Source organism: Lissotriton helveticus, chromosome 1_1 (assembly GCF_964261635.1).
Source record: "Lissotriton helveticus chromosome 1_1, aLisHel1.1, whole genome shotgun sequence".
In the NCBI taxonomy this organism is placed as follows: domain Eukaryota; kingdom Metazoa; phylum Chordata; class Amphibia; order Caudata; family Salamandridae; genus Lissotriton; species Lissotriton helveticus.
In genome coordinates this window covers 547,116,595-547,137,032 of record NC_136057.1, presented here as the reverse complement: position 1 = coordinate 547,137,032, position 20,438 = coordinate 547,116,595, and positions in this window count along the sequence as shown.

Sequence of the window (20,438 nt, the reverse complement as noted above, 5' to 3'; positions counted from 1 at the left end):
GCACCGAGTAGATGTCTGTTGCAGTCGAAGAGCTAACGGTTCCAGTGCCAGCACAAATAATAATGGGGACAGGGGTCAGCCTTGTCTCGTGCCCTTATGTACGTGGTATTCCCGTGAGATGTACTTCCCAGACCTAACCCTGTCCTTTGGGGTATTGTGCAGTAGGCGTATCCACTTTAGGTAGGCGGGGTAGCCCAAATTTTTCAATGGCCCTGAACATATAGCCAAAATGTTACTTAATATTTTGTATTCAGTTGATAATAGCGACAATGGGCATTAGCCCGACATATCGGTCGGGTCCCTCCCTGGTTTCGGCAGCGACACCATTAACGCTTGTATAGTAGTGCATGGGAGGTGGCCCATTTGCAATGACTTATAGAGCTCCTCTGGGTGAGGCAGTAGAATCTCCGAGTAAGTTTCGAAGAATTCCACCAGCAGGCCATCAAGGCCCGGTGCCTTATTGCGCGGGAGTCCAGTAATTGCTGCCTTTATTTCCGCACTAGTAATGGGGCCCGCCAAAGCGTCCTTCATGCCTGTCGGGGCCTGCGGGTAGGGTAAGTCTGCAAGGAATGTGTTAATAAGTATAGTAACCAGAGTGCTTCATAATATGAACTAAAGGATTCGTTAATGTCAAATTGTGTAAATACCGTGTTACCCCCAGGTATGTTCATTTGGCTAATAATAATGGCTGGGTGGTCGTCTCTCAGAATTGTGGCTAATAGAGTCCTTGATTTGTCTATATCAGAGTGTTTTAACTGGGTGAAGGTCCTACAGTTGATTATTATAAGGGTTTCTAGCAATTCTGCGTCCTGTATCTGGGCCTCCTGTAGTGAAGCCTGTTTAGCAGGGTCGGTCGCTGTCTCTTGCTCTAACACTGTCATCGTGTCCTCTATTGCCTTCAGTTTTTTGTAAACTTCTTGTCTCGCACCTACTGTAGTGCTAAACGCCATTCCCTGAATTTCAGACTTTAGCGCATCCCATTCAATTTCCATCATGGATGCGATATTGTTGTTTTTAGAGAAGTAATTGATAAGTGTGGTCGATAATGTAGTGTGAAACACTGGGTCTTCCAGTAGTTGTGGACAAAGTTTCCACCTCGGCACAGGGGTAGGTATCCTTCCCCAATGTAGGGAAATCTCTAGCAATTATGATTTGAGAAGGTCTTTGGTAAATATGTGGTGGAGGTTATCTGATCAGCTATGGAGAGGGAGCTTAGGAATCTGTCTATTCCTGTATGTAGTTTGTGCACCAGGGAGTAAAAGGAGTATTCTTTGTGTAAGTGATTATTTTTTCTCCATATATCACAGAGAGACCACCCGTATATTCAACTGTGCAGCGCTTCTGCCTGTTTACTTGCCATAGTGCCATGTGGTGGTGGGTGCAATCTCTTGTGATCCACATCCAGGACCGCATTGCAGCCCCCCCCATGATCTATGGGTATATTTCCCAGCCCTCCAGTATCGTGTTCAGTCCCAGGAAGTATTTGTCCTGACCAAAGTTTGGAGCAAATACGGACCCTAATGTGACAGAGACCCCATCTATCGTGCTCGTCGAAAATATATACCTGCCCTGTGCGTCTATTTGTTTAATACTTTAAACCGGACACAATATCTAATCCAAATTGCCACCCCTCTAGCAAATGAGCAATAATTAGTGGAATAAATCTGACCCCTCCATTTCTTCTGCATTTTCACGGCTTCTGCTTCCATCAGGTGAGATTCCTATAGAAAGACGATTTGCGCCTTTCTTCACAGTAATTGCACATGTACCCTATGTCGTTCCTGCACTGAGCCCAGGCCCCGGACATTCCATGTAAGTAGGCTATACGTATCAGGTTTGTGCATTGTGTATGAACAGTAGTGTGTGCGCTTTGATCTGGAGACGGTGGACGCAATTAGGACAGTTTAGCTGTTGTCTGCCAGGACCCTCAAATTCCCTTTGTAATATTAATACTAAGCCCTGAGTGAAAACTCAACAAAGCCAAACCAAAAACAAACACATTGAACTTTGTTACAGTAAATTGTGGCATTTGCAGGAAGGGGGCAGGTTTTCTCCACTGTCATGCACTTATTCACATGCAAAAGCTCTTCCAAGCTAATTTTATAGGTGGTGTTGTGCCATACGTGTACATTTTATGGAACCAAGCAGATCATCTGCAGTTTGCGGTGTCACGGAGGGGAACAAGGCCATACTATTCTCCGAGTCTAATCTTGCTGCACTGTCCTCTGATGATTCCGAGACCCTCCACGAGGAATTGTCTCTGAATTAGGTCACTGCCTCCAGAGCTATGTCTATGCTTCGTTCTGCTTGCTCCAGTATTGGGCCGGATATCGATCGAAAGCTGGTGGTCTTTGCATGATGGTGGAGGCTCCGATCTTGTGACCTCCTAGAATTGTTCGACGGCTTCTGAGAGGACTGACTAGATACCGGTGTGGGATCCATGACTTCGATCCTTTCCTCTACATCCTCCGGGCTCTCAAAAAAGTATGCATTTTGTTCATATATTTTTTTAAGTGTGCAGGGAATAGCAATGCATATTTCAGGTTTAGGTCTCGCAATTTCTTCTTGCTGTCTCCTAGGAGGATCTGTGGCGTTGGACCATTAATGTATAATCAGGGTACAGTGAGAATTGGCAGTTTTCAAAGTGGATCTGTGATCTCTCTCGCACCTTCTGAAGAAGGATATCTTGGTCTCTATAATTTAGGATTGTGACAATTAGTGGTCTTGGTGGCGCTCCTACCTTCGGTATTTCGGTATTCCAACAGCCCGTCTAGGGCTACCGGAATTCGGAACTAGTGTTCCATGAAGGTGGCGGCCTCAGGCCCCTCGCTTCACTCCGGGAGTCCTATCACACGGATGTTTTTCCATCTGGCCCTACCTTCTGCGTCTTCTACCCAAGCCTTGTGACTTGTCTTTGTAGGGTCTGGATATGCATTGCATGTTCCTTATATTGAGGCAGCATTTATTCTAGAGCTAGGCTGTTATCTTTCACTTTGGTTGACAGTTTATTGTGATCTGCCTTGAGCAGGGTAAAACCAGTGGTGATGCTACCGATGTGCTGTTATATTGCTCTCCTGGATTCTCTAACCTCACAGAGAATCACATTTAGCTTGTCTTGGGGGTCTTGTTCATTTGTGGGAGGTACACAGCTGAGCATTTGCTGAGTGGTGTCAAGCTCCTGGTTGGTCATGGTTGTTGAGTTGGTGGTGGCCGCCTCCTGCGGTTTACCTTTTGGGCGCCCCATGGTGTACGGTGAGTGTTCACCCCTGCCCGCTGTCGTACAATGTAGTATGGGCCTCGCTCTCTATGTGTGGTCCGTGGAGCAATAGTCCCTGTGTCTGGAAGGGGAAGTGAGTATTGGTTTGCCGCTCAAGCAATGGTACAGGTATGTATTGCTCAACGTCTACCAGACGTTACTATGTGAACTGGTGCCCACGGGTCCACGCCAGCATATGTTGCTGGTACGGCTGATCTTAATCAAGTATACAGTTTGGCCCCTGCTGGTAAGAATAGAGTCTCTTGCATTCAGTTCGGGACCCTGAGACCACAGCCTCAATCAGTATCAAGCTGCATTCCATAGTAGCACTGCGAGCAGCAGAAACCCGCTCCTTCATGCGTGAGGCCAGTCCCATGCACCTTGTCTCCAGTCGCCAGCAGTCAGGCTGCAGTTCAGTCACCCACAGTCCTGCAGCCAGGCGTAGCCTTCATGATAATCCTCTGGCTTTGGTGGTGTCCTGACCCAATCTAAGTTATACCACCCCGCCATGGGGGGGATGAAAAGGAGCACAAGGGGGGTAGAAGGAAGTGGGGGTCAGCTCGCTGTGATCGTCGCACCTAGTGCAGAGATTGGCACTGCCTCCCCCGCTCCTGATGCACTCTGGCAAATGTCCAGTTCCACCACAAGTCCCTAGGACAACAGAATGTTCCTCAAATGTGGGCTCTCCAGTTGTATCCCCCCTCGGCAGTCAGGCAGGAACACCAGGCCTCACAGTTACGCAGCCGGGGCCAACATGGTATCCATCGCATGCAGGTGCTTTTGCTGCTTTCCACCCAGCAGCCAAACAGGAACTCACTGGGAGGTTGCAGCCCAATTTGTTGGGAGATCCTCGTAATCCGGCGGCGTGAATGATTTTCTCGGGTTGCGGCTCGGCCTGTGCCGCTCCCGATCACAGACACGCCCCTCTTCCCGTGTCTCAAAGCCGGCGGTGCCTGCAGTCATCAGCATCTCATCTCTTACCTCACTCAGGAATACAAAGTTAGTGGGGGTCTCCATATCAGGAGTGAGTAGAGCCCAGGGTGACTCCCAGTCCAAAGAGGCAGGCAGTATTGGACGCACTCTGTGCTGCGTATGTGCCGGCCTCGCCAGCCCCGTAGCAGGGATCCAGTGCAGAGGCCACAGACCATATATCTCTGTGTATTGCTGGTCTGGCAAGTTCTTAGTAGTTGGATGAATTACCCCTGATCCATTCTTTGATAATGTACTTGGCACAGCACGATGACAAACAGTGTATGGCAATTAATCAGGATGATGGCTCTTGTACTCCGTAGATCATCTAACTTGCGTCCACCATGATCGGCGGTTAGCCACGCCCCTTGTTATTAAATCTTGAATAATTTGCAATAGGGCTCATTCTCCCGCCTGTGGTATTTTATACGGAGGAATATGAGGCAAAATAGCATTGTTTTTAACTTGAATCGAAACAGGTGGTATATGCAATAGTCCTACGTGTGTATCACCAGTCACCCATAAAGTGGATGGCACATTAGCAAATTCAACGGGAAGAGGATGAGACAGACACTGTTTAGTACTCACATTTGGGCCCATTGTCATATAAACACCTTCCGGGGAGCAATAAATAGTAGCATGCAATTTCTTCAACAAGTTCAAACCCATCAAATTCTCATCATAATTAGATGTCAACAAAAATTGAGAATACACAGTAAAAGGACCGATCGTCAATGCAAGGGGTCATGAAATGGGGCTTACAATCGGTACACCTGAAAAACCTACTGAAACATTAATATGGCCAGACAGAGCCGCCCCAGGGACCATATTTTGAGAGACAGAACTCTTTGTTGCACCTGTGTCCACCAACAATTCCATATTCGAACCTTGCAAATCTGCAGTGACATAAAAACCACGCTGATCTACAGGTATCGGAACTGGTCCCTCACTCTGTCCCTGGCTATCCTAGATATAAGACATCCCTGTCGCTTCATCCATATCATAATAATCATGGTAATACTGTCCATCACAATGGTCATCAAAATAATTGGTATCCGAATGGCCCTGTGCGACAGCAGCACTTTAAGCTCTATCGGTCCCACTACCTTGTCAAGGAGGACCTCGCCCTCTGGAAACCTCCACCTTTTGCAAAATCACAGGACACTTGCTACGCCAATGGCCCTCTTCCTTACAATATGCACACAGATTTGGCCCCAAAGGTGGGGTGGTTGGCTATCTGCTAGTGCGCAGAAGCTGTCTGGCAGGACCACCACGCCCTCTGCCATTCCCTCTAAATGCTTGCTGCAACAACACATTTGTCTTTAAATCCTTATGCTTTTTATCTGTCCTCTCCTTCCTCTTTTGATCATGGTCTTTATAATATTGACCCATATTGAAAAAAACAGAAGGGGAAGAGGTAGACCAAGTACTCATAGATGCCTGCAAACGAGTAGCAATTTCATGAAGCAAATTAGAAACAAACCTATCAACAAAAAAAAAACTCCTCCCTCAAAAGACATATCCTACCCACTAAAATCCAAAAAGGTATCTTCAAATCGGGGAAAGAAATCAAACACACTTTGATCCTTCTTTTGTCTACAAGCTGTCAATTTGTCCCAACGTACTTTCTTCGGTGGAATTAGAGTATGCATATATGTAATAATATGACCTGGCACAGCAAGTATCTCAGCTCGGGACATATCACCTGGATTTCTTTCCTGATCCCATCCTTTAATCACATCCCATGTACCACCCAGCTCAGCAACATGGTCTTTAGTACGAACCTGTCTCCAAATCTCAACCGGAACAAGAAGACCAAAGAACAGTTACATATCAGCAAGGGTCATTACAGTAGAAGAGGTAGCCTCTGTCAGTTCTTTATAATAAGCAGTAGGATTTTTCCTAGAATCAGGAAAATATGTCTTAAGAGATAAAGCCTCACTTCTTTTCCACGGAGTATAAACCCACTGTCCTTTAAAGCGGGCCACCACACCCGGTCTAGTGACAATACCATGCTGATCCGTTAACTCTGGTATTTCTGGGTGATATATTGGATGAACTTCTCACATTGGAAACTGAGATACCGGGGTAGGACTCTTCTCATGCAACCTGCCCCTATAAGCAATTAACGTTGTGATATTCCCGAAAACCTATCCAGGCTTCATACCACTGACATACACGCAATCCCTAATATCAAATACAATTTGTAGTGCATCATCCCCAAAATTTTGCTGCCAGAGATTAAATAACCTAGTAGACATATGCTTAAGGGTGTGCTGCTGCACAAAGGGCTCATAATCTCTCATTACTCCCCAAACATCCTCAACACTGAAAATGGGATTATGACACCACTGTGCAGTCTGATTGTCTACCACCCACCTCAGATCCAACAAATGGGCCCATATGCTCCTTGAATTTTGTCAAACCTCTATCCTAACGTCCATGAACTGGCGTTTCACTACTTAAATATGGCGGGGATTAAAAACCAGATGTAACAGGCTGTGGTGACTGTGAGAGAACTGCAGAATATATCCTTTGTGGTATTATAACTCAAAATGGCACCCACATAGAAAATTGTGCCACAAATGCTATCTTACATAGAACAATGCGCAAACATGAATTTTCCTATTCTAACAATATTCAAAGGTCTACACCAGAATAGAGCCCGCAACACAATATGTAGACAAACAAGGAAAATGGGGAAAAATTATTAACCCAAACCTTTCATTGTCCACATAATGTCACATGAAGCTGTTCTGTAAACTCCCTAATGTAACCTACAAACAACTTTGAAAAAAAAGAACAAACATAGTGGTGTCTGCCAAAACTGCACTGAACTACTTGATTTTCCAAACAGGTAAAGATTACAACTTCCAACTGTGGATAATGCAACATTGATTGCAGACAAAGGAGGAGTAATGCTTTCTCTCCAAAATCCGAATACAAAATGCCCATGGGTTTGACAAAGCACAGGGAGGACTCTACTGGACAGGTAGAGGAAAGTGATACTGTATGTACAGTGCTCTCACCTTCTATGGCACTTCTAATGCAAACTAAAATAAATAACTAAATAAAAACACTCGAAAATGTCCACTTGGTGAAATTACTTTTTGAGTTGGTTCATTAATGTCCACCTTAAAGATATGTTTCTCATATTTGGGTCGATGTGTTGATGATACAATAATCATGTTATTTTCTTTCTCTCACAATAGAGTTTGTCCCCGAACAGACATCTCATTTATTCAAGACAGTGGAATGGTGTAATCTCAGCCAACACATATAATTTCCTAAAAGTAAAAATCATTGAATTACGCAGAATTAGATTAGCATAATGAACATTATGCCCAGGCCTAATTGCTTCTTCTGCAAGGTATGGTACCAGAATATCATTGGTGGAATGTTGTTTGACATAAAAATCTTTTACTAAACTTTATTAGAAAGATATCACCACATGAGAGTATATAATGGAAGCTCCATACCCAATGAGAAAACAGGTTTATGAACAATAGTTATTAGCGCTTGACGTGATGCTGTGCATGCTGCAGTGTTTCTTTACATTTTGTCTGAATAACATGTCCAGCATGTTTGAGCAGCTATGGTAACAGACTGCTGTAAACGTGGTATGCAGGCGATATACTTGTGAAACATTTTACCTTCTAGAAACTGTTGGAAGTGATTGGGCCAGAAATTTAAATTACAGTTTGGATCTCCTCACTCTTTAATATTTGTGATTCCTGCATGTCTACTGTGAGCCTGTTGGAGTCCTCAGAGACTAAATAGATTCAGCTTTGATGTCTATACTTTGGATTATGCCATGTCAGAGCCTCTGCCATGCGAACCTATTAACTGAGGTGATTTATTGGGGAAACATCATTTACTCCGAAGACATCACCACGCATAACGTTTACCACGCTACACTTACCACGTAAATGTTTTTTCAACGCGGGTGCCTTCCATGACCGTCTTTACCACGCAAGTACATTCTGCGTGGGTTGGGGGGAGACTTGATATTCCTTCCAGTCATTCTGCGTGGGCTTGGGGGGCCTGGGGGGCTCGGGGAGGGGCTGGGGGGTCTCCCCCCCTAAAATAACAAAAAATATGGAGCGGTTTAATTAAATTTAAAAAAAACGCTCTTTATTTTTTTTTAAGTAAAAGGAAAGAGCCTCCCCCAAAAATGTGCCGTGTACGTAAAAATAGTAGTCCTTTTTTAATTTTGGTAGACGTGTTTTGACGCTTGTTTCAATGGTGGATGGAAGTAAGGGCTGCTGGTGAAAGACGTGCAGTTGTCAGGTAAGACGTTTCTACGCGTGGTATAATCCTTCGTTGTAAATTCCAGCGTAGTAAAGCCACTTGCGATGTAAAATTCGCGTGGTAAAGCCATGCGTGGTAATTGAAAGCGTGGTATAATCATATATTCATTTATTGTCCATTTATCTACCAGACGAATAATCATTACTGAATTTTCCCTTTTATGCTGGGCAGCCATTGTTCTTTGCTCTTTGCTGGGCAGCCATGGGGCGAGATGCTTTCTGTTCCTATTCACAGTTTTGCTGGCGCTGATATGTTCACAACATGCTCACTTAGAAGGGACTGTCTTTTCTCTTACCAGAAACCCACTGTACACGCTCATGTAGGCCTTAAGGCAATATTGATGTTCATGAATTGTCAAAAACCAAGAAAGAAGGCTTTGGGACATAAAAAGTGCTGCTCTTTCTGCTTTCAATGCGCACTTCCTAGTAGTAGCATTTTAAGTGGGTTCCCACGAAGGTACTTGGAAACATTAGCCACCTAGGGCCAGATTCACAACCATTTTTTGCATTCGCAGAGGGGCATTTTGCCCTTTTGCGACTGCAAAAAATGGTAGCATAATGTACCAAACCTATTTTGCTAGACGCTAATGTAATAGCGACTCACAAAATGGGGTTAGAGCCTCGCTATTAGGAAGGGACATTCCAAGGGTGTCCCTTCCTAATAGCGACTCTGAACCCAATGTAAGAATATTTGCAACCGCATTTGCGGTCGCATAACACTTGCAGTTTACTACCCTCTTCAAGAGGGTGGCAAACCATTCGCAAACTGGAAGGGGACCCTAAGGAAACCCTTCCCCTTTGTGAATGGGTGCACAAAAAAAATTTATGAGCAGGGAGTGGTCCCAGGGAACACTACCTGCCCTTAAAAAATGAAACAGAAATGTTTCATTTCTTTTTTTTAAATGCATCCCATTTTCCTTTAAGAAAAACGGGCTGCATTTAAAAAAAAAAAAGGCCACCATCCCTGGGAGTGTCAGCCATTCCCAATGAGGGCACAAATTGCGACATCCTCGTTAATATGCATGAGGCCTGCAATTCCCAACCCTATTGGGAATCGCAAACAGTGTCTTTGACACTGTTGTACATTGATGTTTGTGACTCGCAAATTGCGACTCACAATTTAATGCAGTTTGCGAGTCGCAAACATCAATGGTCATATATCTGGCCCCTAGTTACTGATGTTCTGTAGTCAATTGATATGACTAACCCTGGGCGTAGTTTGCGTAGCAGCCATACATGAAGCTTCACGTAGTATACTTTGAACTACACATAGTACACGTAGTACTGCATAGCGTAGCTGACGGCACTGTGTACTTGTCTGCACTGTGAAATATTTGCAAAATAATTGCAAATGGCAGTCCGCACAGTGCCAGTTATGTTAAAATAAGTATATCTATCTTTATATGCTAAAGAGCAGATAGTACTTGCACGAAAGTGAAACTGAAAAATTAGCAAGCAGTGAGAGAGGTGATGATTTTGGGATCCTCCCTAACCTAGGAGAGTACCAAGCAGATGCCTTGACAACAAAAAGCACATCTTATTGAACGATTCGGGGTGGTCCCATCCTCCTAGGACCAACCCAAGCACAGTTATTGGCAAGAAAAACAACCAAAGGCCCTGCAAAGCATTATGGGATGAGATTAGAAGTGGGCAGTGAATATTATATAGTATCCAATATCAACATATTTCTACAAAGAGCTGCAGTTCAACTGGTGGTTACTAGGTGTTCCCTCACGAGTCAAATGTGAGGGAGGATCTGCAATATTTCTACAGATACTGACACCATAAAGTCTCCCCTAATTGTCCCATGGGGTGGGGGTCCTGTTGATATACGCAAAGTAATTATAAAATATGTTTTTGTAATTCCTGGTGCTGGAAAAATGGCCCAAATCATTTTTCGCACTGCAAATCCCCTGCTACATAGGTTCACATGGCAGGAAGTTATTGTTTAATAACTCTCGATAGGAGAGGGCTAGAAGTGCCATTCAAGGACTACCCGGAATGGTATTAATAAATTCAACATCATGATATTGTTGAATTTCTCCAAAAGTATACATACAAGAAGTTATAGGACTTTCTTGTTTGTAAGTCCAAATTCAGCCGTCCTGTAGTCTGCCCTGATTGATCAGAGTTAAGTGGATTAGCCAGGCTGCCTTGAAGAGGTGAGAACGAGCCCCTGGAGTCAACCAGCTCTGCTGGCAGGGCGGTGTGCTGTCCCATAGGCATGCCAGGCCAGGTGGAGGAGTTTTAAACTATGTCCTTCAAAAAGGAGAACAGAGAACAGTCTCATTTACAACTCTGAACTTTCCCACCTTAGGCAGATGGTAGGATTAAGAAAGGTATGATCATATGCAAGGGAGAGAGTCTACGTTAATTAGCCATCCTATAGGTGTGTTTAGCCAGCTCTTACCTCCTTTCTGGAAAATCAGCCACTATGGATTTGGAAGATTTGCTGCACTCTGGGACAAAATAATGCCACACTCTACAGGATGTGGTCATATCTTTGAGGAGTTACCCTCCTCTCATTGGTCAGGAGTGACCTCCTGCCTGACCCAGAGAACTTAGAATAAGTATTTGAGAGGAACAGAGCCCTCCAGATCTGCTGCTCGACACTTACTTAAGCAAGCTGAGAAGATTTCTAAGACCTGACCTTTGAAAACTGCACAATCTGAAACAACATCCCTGTCGATTATTTTGCTGAAAAAGAACTAAAGAGTGGACTCCCTGAAAGCTACAGAGTAAAAGAGCTCATCTGGAACATCACCACCTGAAGCTGCACCTTAGAGAACCACTAGTGAGTTTGAGACACTTTGGGACCCCTTGAGGAACTTTTGGAAGCAGTTCAAGAAGTTTGGAGAACTTTGGAGCAACTTTGGAAAAAAGCTCCACAAAGGGACGACTCAACCTGGCCAGCCAGGCCGCCTGCCTTTAATCGCGAGCCGGTCAAGCCATCCAGGTTTGTCCCACTAAAAGCTCCATTGGGTCGACTTCCACAGTTTGTCCGGGACTAGAAAAAATATGAAGCCAGCGAACCCTCACAGGAACTGGCTACATGAAGAGCATCAAGAGACCCCACGAGAAAAAGCTCCAGAAAAGTTTCGAAGTCCGTTCGTAGAAAAGGTGACCGGGAGCAACCGCGAATGCCAAGCCGCCTACCTTCCATCAAGTGTCGGCCTGGATTCTTGGACTGCCCTAATGAAGTGCTAAAGAAAAAGTCAGCTCCAGGAACGTTGACCGAGAGCTCGTTGAAAGGCAATCTGGCAAACCCTCACTAGATCTGAACTGTCTGGGAGCTTTGAGGGACCTTGGGGAGAAAAGCTCCAGAAAAGTTTCTAAGTGTGAAGGTAGAAACTGAGACCGGGAGCTGCTGCGAGCTGTAGCCTCTCATGGCTCCATCGCGGTCGGCCTGAAACTTTGAATTTGATGTGGTCTATCGCGAACAGGTATCCCAATGTGGTTCTATAATCTTCTAAGTGCTATATTTTGCTAAATCTTTAACAAATCATATCCCCATTTCCCTACATTGGATTTTTGGCGTTTTGGTGTCATTTTATGGTTTAACTCGTTTTATTTGATATGCTGTAACGATAATATTACACCCACCTACAACAACTTTCCGGCTGGGAACCTTCCAGTCAATTTCAAGTTTTTTTAATGCTAACACAAACAAAAACAAGAGAGAAAAACAAAGGGGAGAGTCAAAGAAAAGTTGAGTAAAGCAGACATGAGAATGAAATCAGTAGAAGTGAGGAGAGACCGGAATCCACCCACTGCTCACGGCATGACCTGGTAGGGGTCTAGGGCTGAGCTTCCTTTGAAGGGGTGTGGGTCCGTAAGGGGATTCGTGGGGAATTGCAGGACCCTTAGGTACCGGGGGCAAGTAAGCTCGATGAACTCGTGGGTTTAGGTATGCCACAGTGGACCCCCACTGGGCAACATGCAATTGATCCCTGCAGTGATCCTTTCCGTCCCAACCACCTCCCACAATCTGTGCAGCCAGTTTAGTTTTGTTGGGATAGCATCCGTGCCCCATGTCACCAGAAGGACCTGCTTAGCTGCTGCCAGCGCTAGAGTGATCACCCTACCTCTATAGGAGCGGCGATGATATGTGAGGGGTTTAGGAAGTCCCAACAGGATGTAGCTGGGGAATCTGGGAAGTTCTGTCTGGTATATGTGGTCAACTAAGGGCAATATGGAGTCCCAGAATGTCTGTATCTCGGAGCAGTGCCATAGTGTGAGAAAGTGCCATCTTTCTTGCACTGGTATGCCCCCACGTTTTTCTGAACTGCTGATGTACTTTGACTTAGTTTGCCCTGGGCTCCTGCCAACTAGGTGCCCAGGGCCTGTGTTCCTTCCCTAAAATTGTATTGAATCTAAAATCCAATTGGCATCTCTGGCCACCCATCAGCCCCTAGTAAATGGTACCCTAGGTACCCAGGGCCTGGTGACCAGAGAAGATCCCTAAGGGCTGCAGAACTTATTGTGCCACCCTCAGGGGCCCTGTACCCTGACACCCACACACTGCCTTTGTAGGTTGAGTTTCTAAGTACAGAACTAAACAAAGAGTCAACATGGCACACATCCCTGTGTCCCTGTGTCACTGTAGTGGGGCTTCATCTCGCCCCAAACAATCGCACAGCTGAATGTGCCTATTAGGCAATTGTTTGTTTATTTGTTTACCATAATCACTGTTCATCAATGTACTCCATAGTATTCCCAACTTATTATAACTTGTTCTCCAACTTTAATTCGAGTCCACACGCAGAGTGTGCATGCCATTTCCGATTTTTTACTGTTCAAACTATGTCTATCCGGACCTTTTGAATGAACAGGCATCCAAGAGAAGGCCCTGGAATGGACCACCTCCTTCCTCTCCGGCAGAACACAGAGCGTCCACCTTCCCCCCTTCCGCTCCGAAGCCACCAAGATCATCTGTGGCGTACCCCAGGGCTCATCCCTCAGCCCAACTCTGTTTAACATCTACAAGGCACCGCTCGCCCACGTTGCCCGTCGGCACGACCTCAACATCATCTCCTATGCTGATGACACCCAGCTGATCCTCTCCCTCACCAAGGATCCCCACACTGTCAAAATCAACCTTCACTAAGGAATGAAGGCTATCGCTGAATGGATGAGGAACAGCCGACTGAAGCTGAACCCGTCAAGACAGAGGTCCTCATCCTCGGATCCACCCTTTGGCCTGGGATGAATTCTGGTGGCCGACCGCACTGGGAAACGCCCCAACACCCACCGACCACACACGCAACCTAGGGGTCATCCTCGACACCACCCTCTCCATGACTAAACAGGTCAATGCCGTCTCCTCCTCCTGCTTCAACACCCTCCACATGCTCCACAGGATCTACAAGTGGATCCCAACTGAAACAAGAAGAACGGTCACCCAGGCCCTCGTCAGCAGCAGGTTGGACTATGGAAACACCTACTACGCAGGAGCCTCAGCGAAACTCCTGAGACGGCTCCAACGCATCCAGAACGCCTCTGCACACCTGATCCTTGACATGCCTTGCCGCAGCCACATCACACCCCACCTGAGAGACCTGCACTGGCTCCCGGTAAACAAAAGGATAACCATCAAGCTCCTCACCCACGTGCACAAAGCACTCCACAACACAGGACCAACGTACCTGAACAGACGACTCTACATCCCCACCCGCCAGCTCCGTTCCACCGACCTCGCCCTCGCCACAGTCCCCCGCTTCCGAAGAGCAACCTCCGGCGGCAGATCATTCTCCCACCTCGCCGCCAAGACCTGGAACACCCTCCCCATCCACCTACAGCAAACCCAAGACCTGCTGACATTCAGAAAACTCATCAAGATCTGGCTTTTGGAGCAGTAGCAGCATTCCCCACCCTAGCGCCTTGAGACCCTCACGGGTGAGTAGTGCACTTTACAAATGATATGATTGATTGATTTGCTTGTATTCCTTACACATAGCTTCACGATTGCTGCTGTTTCTTATTGGCTGTATACAAGTATTTTCTTTCTGTTGACTGATCCTCGGTTTGAATTCCCCACCATCTAGCAGGCTTGGAATGGAACAAAATGATATGAGCTTGCATTATCAAAAGACTCAGGGGATTTATGACTGTAAGCTCAGCTTCAGGAAAAGTAAACTAGCATTGTGGGCAATTTATTGGGTTTTGTTTCTAGGGCAGCATGGTGTGGTTTCTGGGAGGCATACTTTATTTTTGCACACCATTTACCTATTTCATATGGAAACAGCTGTACCACCATAACCTCACACACGGTAATGTTGTGATTTGTGGAAATGTGGCTAACGTCAAATGTGGCACAGTTTAGGTAAAAATGTAAGTTCCATTGTATCACACACCCCTATTTACAACCTAAATACCGTCCACCCAAAAGGCACGAACTGTACCTAAAATATTACCTATCAAATAAAAAGTCTGAATAATACATTCAAGAAAACTCACCATCTAACAACTAGATTCAATGTTGCGTTAGTTGTTCTGTGAACCAAATGTTCAACCTCTAGTAGATGTCTGTTTGTTTGAATAGCCTCAAGAATTATTCCTTAGTGGATCGCTTTCCTCCCACAAATTTATGATATATATACAAAGTCTTCACATAAGTTAACTGTATAGTCAAAAAACCACAACCAATTTCAGAGTAATGACTGTTTGAGTTTTTTGTTGGCATTACATTTAATGAATTTATCTGCTGGTATAATGTATAGAAACAAAGGGGAGTAGAAGCTAAACCCAGACGTAACAGAGAGTTCTTCAGCGGCCAATCGTAACCACAGATTCTAAATGCTAGACCAGGAGAGAAGAGAATAAGTATACAGAATAAGCACAATGTGAGATTATGAGTCATGTTGCAGAATGTATTAATTTAGATAATAATTCCTGTAGGAAAGTCATCCTTTTTACCATCATCTCACCTATGTTTGGGCTGATACTGGTGGTTACTGACTCTGAAAGTGCACCAAGCTCAGCTAATCAGTTTTAGGACCAGTGCTCTGTTCTTAAAAGGTATATGGTCATGTGTGTAATTATAATTGGCCAAGACAAACTACCTGTAAATCCCTAATATATGGTAGGCCACAAAGGTTTAGAGACCCCAGTGAACTGTGGTGTCTGGTGTCATTTTATATTAAGCCCAGCCTTACAGGCTGCTTTTAAAACAAAACTGTGTCCAAATTCGACTTTGGAATTAAAACTACGTCCATAGTCCAAAACTATCTTTTCATTACATACCATCATCCCTAAGGTCTGTCCTAGGTGTCCCAAATGTAGGGTGCCTTGCTATAAAAAGTAGGGATGGACATTATAAATCTGTTTTATATGCCCTGGTTAGGGGAAAACACCCAAAGTAATTCTTCCCCATTGTAGTGCTGCTAGCTCTTTAGGCTAACATGGGAGGGCTTTATTAGACTTAATAAAGTCTATCATTTCAATCAGGCTACTTGTAAAGGGCAACTACTCACCTGCGAGGGTCTCAAGACACTGGATGTTTGATAGGAGTGAGCTAGCAAAGTGAGCCAAAATCTCAAAATAATAGTTTTAATAAATCAAACAACATGCCAAATTAGGATTTATCATAACTATAACAGGAAAGTAGTTGTCTGACTCACCATCCTGAAGTTTCATAAAGCAGCCCTGTAGCAGCCTCTTCTGTTTGGCCAGGCTCTGACAGCCTGAGCCCAGCTGCTCCCTGAGTAGGCCTGGGGCTGAAACAATACAGCCCTTTGGTGGGAGGGGATTTGCTTCCTGGTGAAGCCAGAGACAGGAAGATTGCTGGATAGATAAACTGAATTTCAAAGATAAAAAAACAGATATTCCAGGACTCAGGCCAGCCCCAGCTTTCTTGATCTCCAGTCAGATGGAAGCCCCCCTAATTAGATTAAGAGAGGGGCTTGAAGGGGATGCAGGGAAATGTTATCCACACCTGTGGGTTGTATTACCCAGACCTGAACTCCAAGAAGAGAATTTGTCCATTTTATTTTGGTTTTTTTGGGAAAGTTTTTATTTAGGCACAGAACAGAATCATCATATACAATGTAATAGTCATCTTTGTCTACAAGCACATATAGACCAGGGAGCAGCAATGTAATATAACGCATCAAGACATTCCCAGACCCACACCCACCACCCAACCGTCCCGCCGTTTCCAGCTCATTGCAAAGCAAAATGTCTGAATTAAGTTCTGGTGGTTCACAAATGTCTCCTCTGAACCTCTTCCAGGCCCCCCAGACTTTTCCCCATTTTTGCGGGCAGCCACGGTGTATGAAGACCGCCTTCTCTGTCACCATTGCCTCATCCATATCTTTGCACCATTTGCGGAGTGTAGGTAACGTTCCCGATCCCCACAACATAGCAATATTTCTCTTCGCCATCATCATGTCAAGCATAGCCCAATCCTGTTCCTGATGGTTAAGATCATTCACTTCCCACACATTTAAAAGGCAACGCCTCGGCTCTGGGAGGACCGAGATTTCCAGTGTTTTGGATATGGTGCGCATTACTTTAACCCAATAAGCCGCAATGCGGGGGCAGTCCCAAATAGTGTGATAAAATGTACCCGCATCACCACAGCAGCGTAGACAGTATTTATGTTCCGCTGCTCCTATGACGTGAAGAGTTGTCCTGGTGTAGTATGTGCGGTGTAGCACCTTGAGTTGGACCAGTCGGAGTCTGGATGGGATCGCCGTTTCACAGGGCAAGGATATGGCTTCCTGACATTCCGAATCATCAAAGTCACCCATTTCCCGGGACCAGGTCCGTCTCAGTTTGGTTGTAGGGTCTGGCAAATTATTGACCAGCTTGCGGTATGTGAAGGAGGTCGCTTCTTCTGTCATGTGTTCCGTTAGGAGCCTATCCTCTAACGGAGTAGACTCCTGCAGTGTAGTGCCGGGTGGTATGGCTGTCTGTAGCGCATGGCGGATTTGTAAATACCGGAACATTTTTGTCTGCGCCATGCCAAATTGTGTGTGAAAGTGTTGGAAGTCCATCACCGCTCCATTTTTCCAAAGGTCTCCCACCACTGAGAGGCCAATATTATCCCAGCTATGAAAGCCTTTACTTCTGCGGAGGTCCCCCAACTGTTGGGAGTCCCACAGCCACGTCATCTGCGTGATTAACCCTGCACATTTCAGTCGCACATGTGCCTGGTACCAAATGTGTATTTTGTGCTCAGTAGGCCCAACCAGCCCTGGGGGTTTTCGGCGCCGATAGAGATTAACCATCAGACCTCTTTCTTCCAGATTCTGTCTGTCTGCCTGATATGCCGGCTCGTCCTGTGGGGTGTGCAACCAATGATTTATCAATTTGAGGTGCGCTGCCCAATAGTACAACTGCAGATTCGGAAGTGCTATTCCTCCATCGTACCAACTGCGTACGAGCTTGTCCTGCGCAATCCGAGCCGGTTTGTGACCCCACAACAGGTTGGTAGCCTCCGCCGCAATAGCCTTAAAATATGATTGCAGGACCAAGAATGGAGTATTTTCGAGGACATAGAGGAAGCGCGGCAGTGCCATCATCTTATAGAGCGCCGCTCGCCCCAGCAGCTTTAAGGGAAGGTTACGCCACACCGTTACATCACGTTTAAAGCGGTCCAGTTGAGGCTTTAGATTTTTGACATAGAACTCAGAGGGGTCAGGCGTTGCATAAATACCCAGATATTTAAAAGCATCAGTAGTGACACGCAGTGGGCAGTCCGCCGGTAGCCGCGGGGGCGAACCAACTAGAATGAAGAGGACCGACTTGGACCAGTTAATTCTGTAGCCGGATACCCTACCAAACTTGTCACATTCAATAATTCTAGGATGGATTTTCTTGGGGAGGTGAGATAAAAAAGGATGTCGTCAGCATACAGGGATATACGGTCTTCCCAGGTGTCTGTCCACTGAAGGCCTCTAATAGAGGGCTCCCATCTGAGCCATGCTGCGAGCGGCTCCAATATCAGAGCAAACAACAGGGGGGATAACGGGCAGCCCTGCCGAGTGCCAGTGGAAAGTCCCTAGAAATATGTACGTTGGCTGCCACATGCGCCAACGGATTATTGTAGAGTAAACGGATCCAAGCACAGAACTTAGGGCCAAATCCCAAGTGTTGTAATGCAACAAACAGGAACAGCCATTCTACCGTGTCAAATGCCATACTGGCGTCAAGGGAGAGGATAACCGCAGGCTCATGAATACGGGACCGGCGAGCTAGCACCGCGTGGAGCCGCCGTAAATTAAGGGCCGTACTGTGGTGGGCATGAATCCTGACTGGTCGGGACCTATCAGGGACGTAAGATGTGGAGTCAGTCATATCGCCAGTAGTTTGGCTAGAATCTTTGGTTCGGCATTGATTAGAGAGATTGGACGGTAGGATCCGCACTCCGCGGGTGGTTTGCCCGGCTTATGGATCACCACAATCGTGGCCAACCGCTGGTCGCGGGGCAGTTCTCCCACTGTGAGACTCTCGTGGAACATGCTCAACAGGAAGGGGGGCATCGTCTGAGCGGTACGTTTGTATAGTTCGACTGGAAATCCGTTGGGGCCCACAGCTTTACCGGATGCCAGGGAGCCAATAGCCATCTCCACCTCCTCAAGTGTGAGGTGAGTCTCCAATAGCAACGCCGCATCCGGTGTAAGCCATGGCATGGCGAGATCCTTTATATAGCCAAGTGCTTCTTCAACCGTGAACACCGTAGAGGAGGCATATACCGTTTCGAAATGGTCAGCTAGTGTGTTCACTATATCCCCAGGGGCCGTCAGCAGGGAATCATCAGGGGCACGCAGCTGTGCGATAACCCTCCCCGCCTTCTCCTTCTCGTCCAGCCAGGCCAGCATTTTCCCAGCCTTATCTCCTAGCTCATACACTCTGTGCCTCATGGCCTGGAGCCGATCTAGGACTGCCTCTCTTTGGTACGCCACATACTCGGCCTGCTTAAGCCGCACTCGTTGTGCGGTGAGAGGGGTCGGGCTCGCTGCATGGAGAGCCGTTACTTTCGCCAAGTCTGCTTCCGCTTGATTGAGTTTAGCTCGCTTAGATCGTTTATGGCCAGCAATCAACGCTATAGTCTGGCCACGTGTCACCACTTTATAGGCTTCCCAAAGGGTAGTAGGGGAGTCTACAGACCCGACGTTTTCTTGGAAAAAGTTAGTAGTAGTGTCTAAGATACTCTTCGAGACCTCTGGTACTTGCAAATAGCTAGGATGGATGGGGAACACCCGGCGTCTGAGCGTCAAGTGGCGTGTATAAGTAAGTAGTATTGGTGAGTGATCAGATATCCCCCTGGGTCGGATATCTACCTTGTCTATTCCGTCCAGTCCGTCCCCTGTTACCAGGAAATAATCTATACGTGTGAGGCAGTCGTGGACCGCGGAGTGGAAGGTATATTGCCTGGCCGTGGGATGCCTATATCTCCAGGCGTCTGCAAGCCCTGAGGCGTCTAGGAATCCCATCATACGACGGCTGTGTGATGTTGCCAGTTTCATGGGATGTCTATCCAATGTGTCGTCTACAATATCATTGAAGTCGCCCCCCCAGTACCATCACTGCCACCGGCAAAGCAAGCAGAAATGTTGTAAGCGCTGAGTATGCTGTGGAGTGTAGGGATGGGAATGTATACGGAGACGAAACAGTGTTCCCTCCCATTGGCAAGTAACGGCTGCAAAGCGGCCCTGGTCATCAATCCGAGTCTGATGTACTATAATTGGGAAGTTCTTTTTTACGAAGATACCCACCCCTCTGGACCCAGAGGAGAATTCAGCATGGGCCACCATTTTATAGCCCCATCTATCCATGGCTTTACAAGTAGAGCCCATCAGGTGCGTTTCTTGCAGAAGGGCGACAGCCGGTGCGCAGCGCTTCAGGTATTGTAGCACTAAGCTTCTTTTCACCTTATCCCCCAGTCCTCGCACATTCCA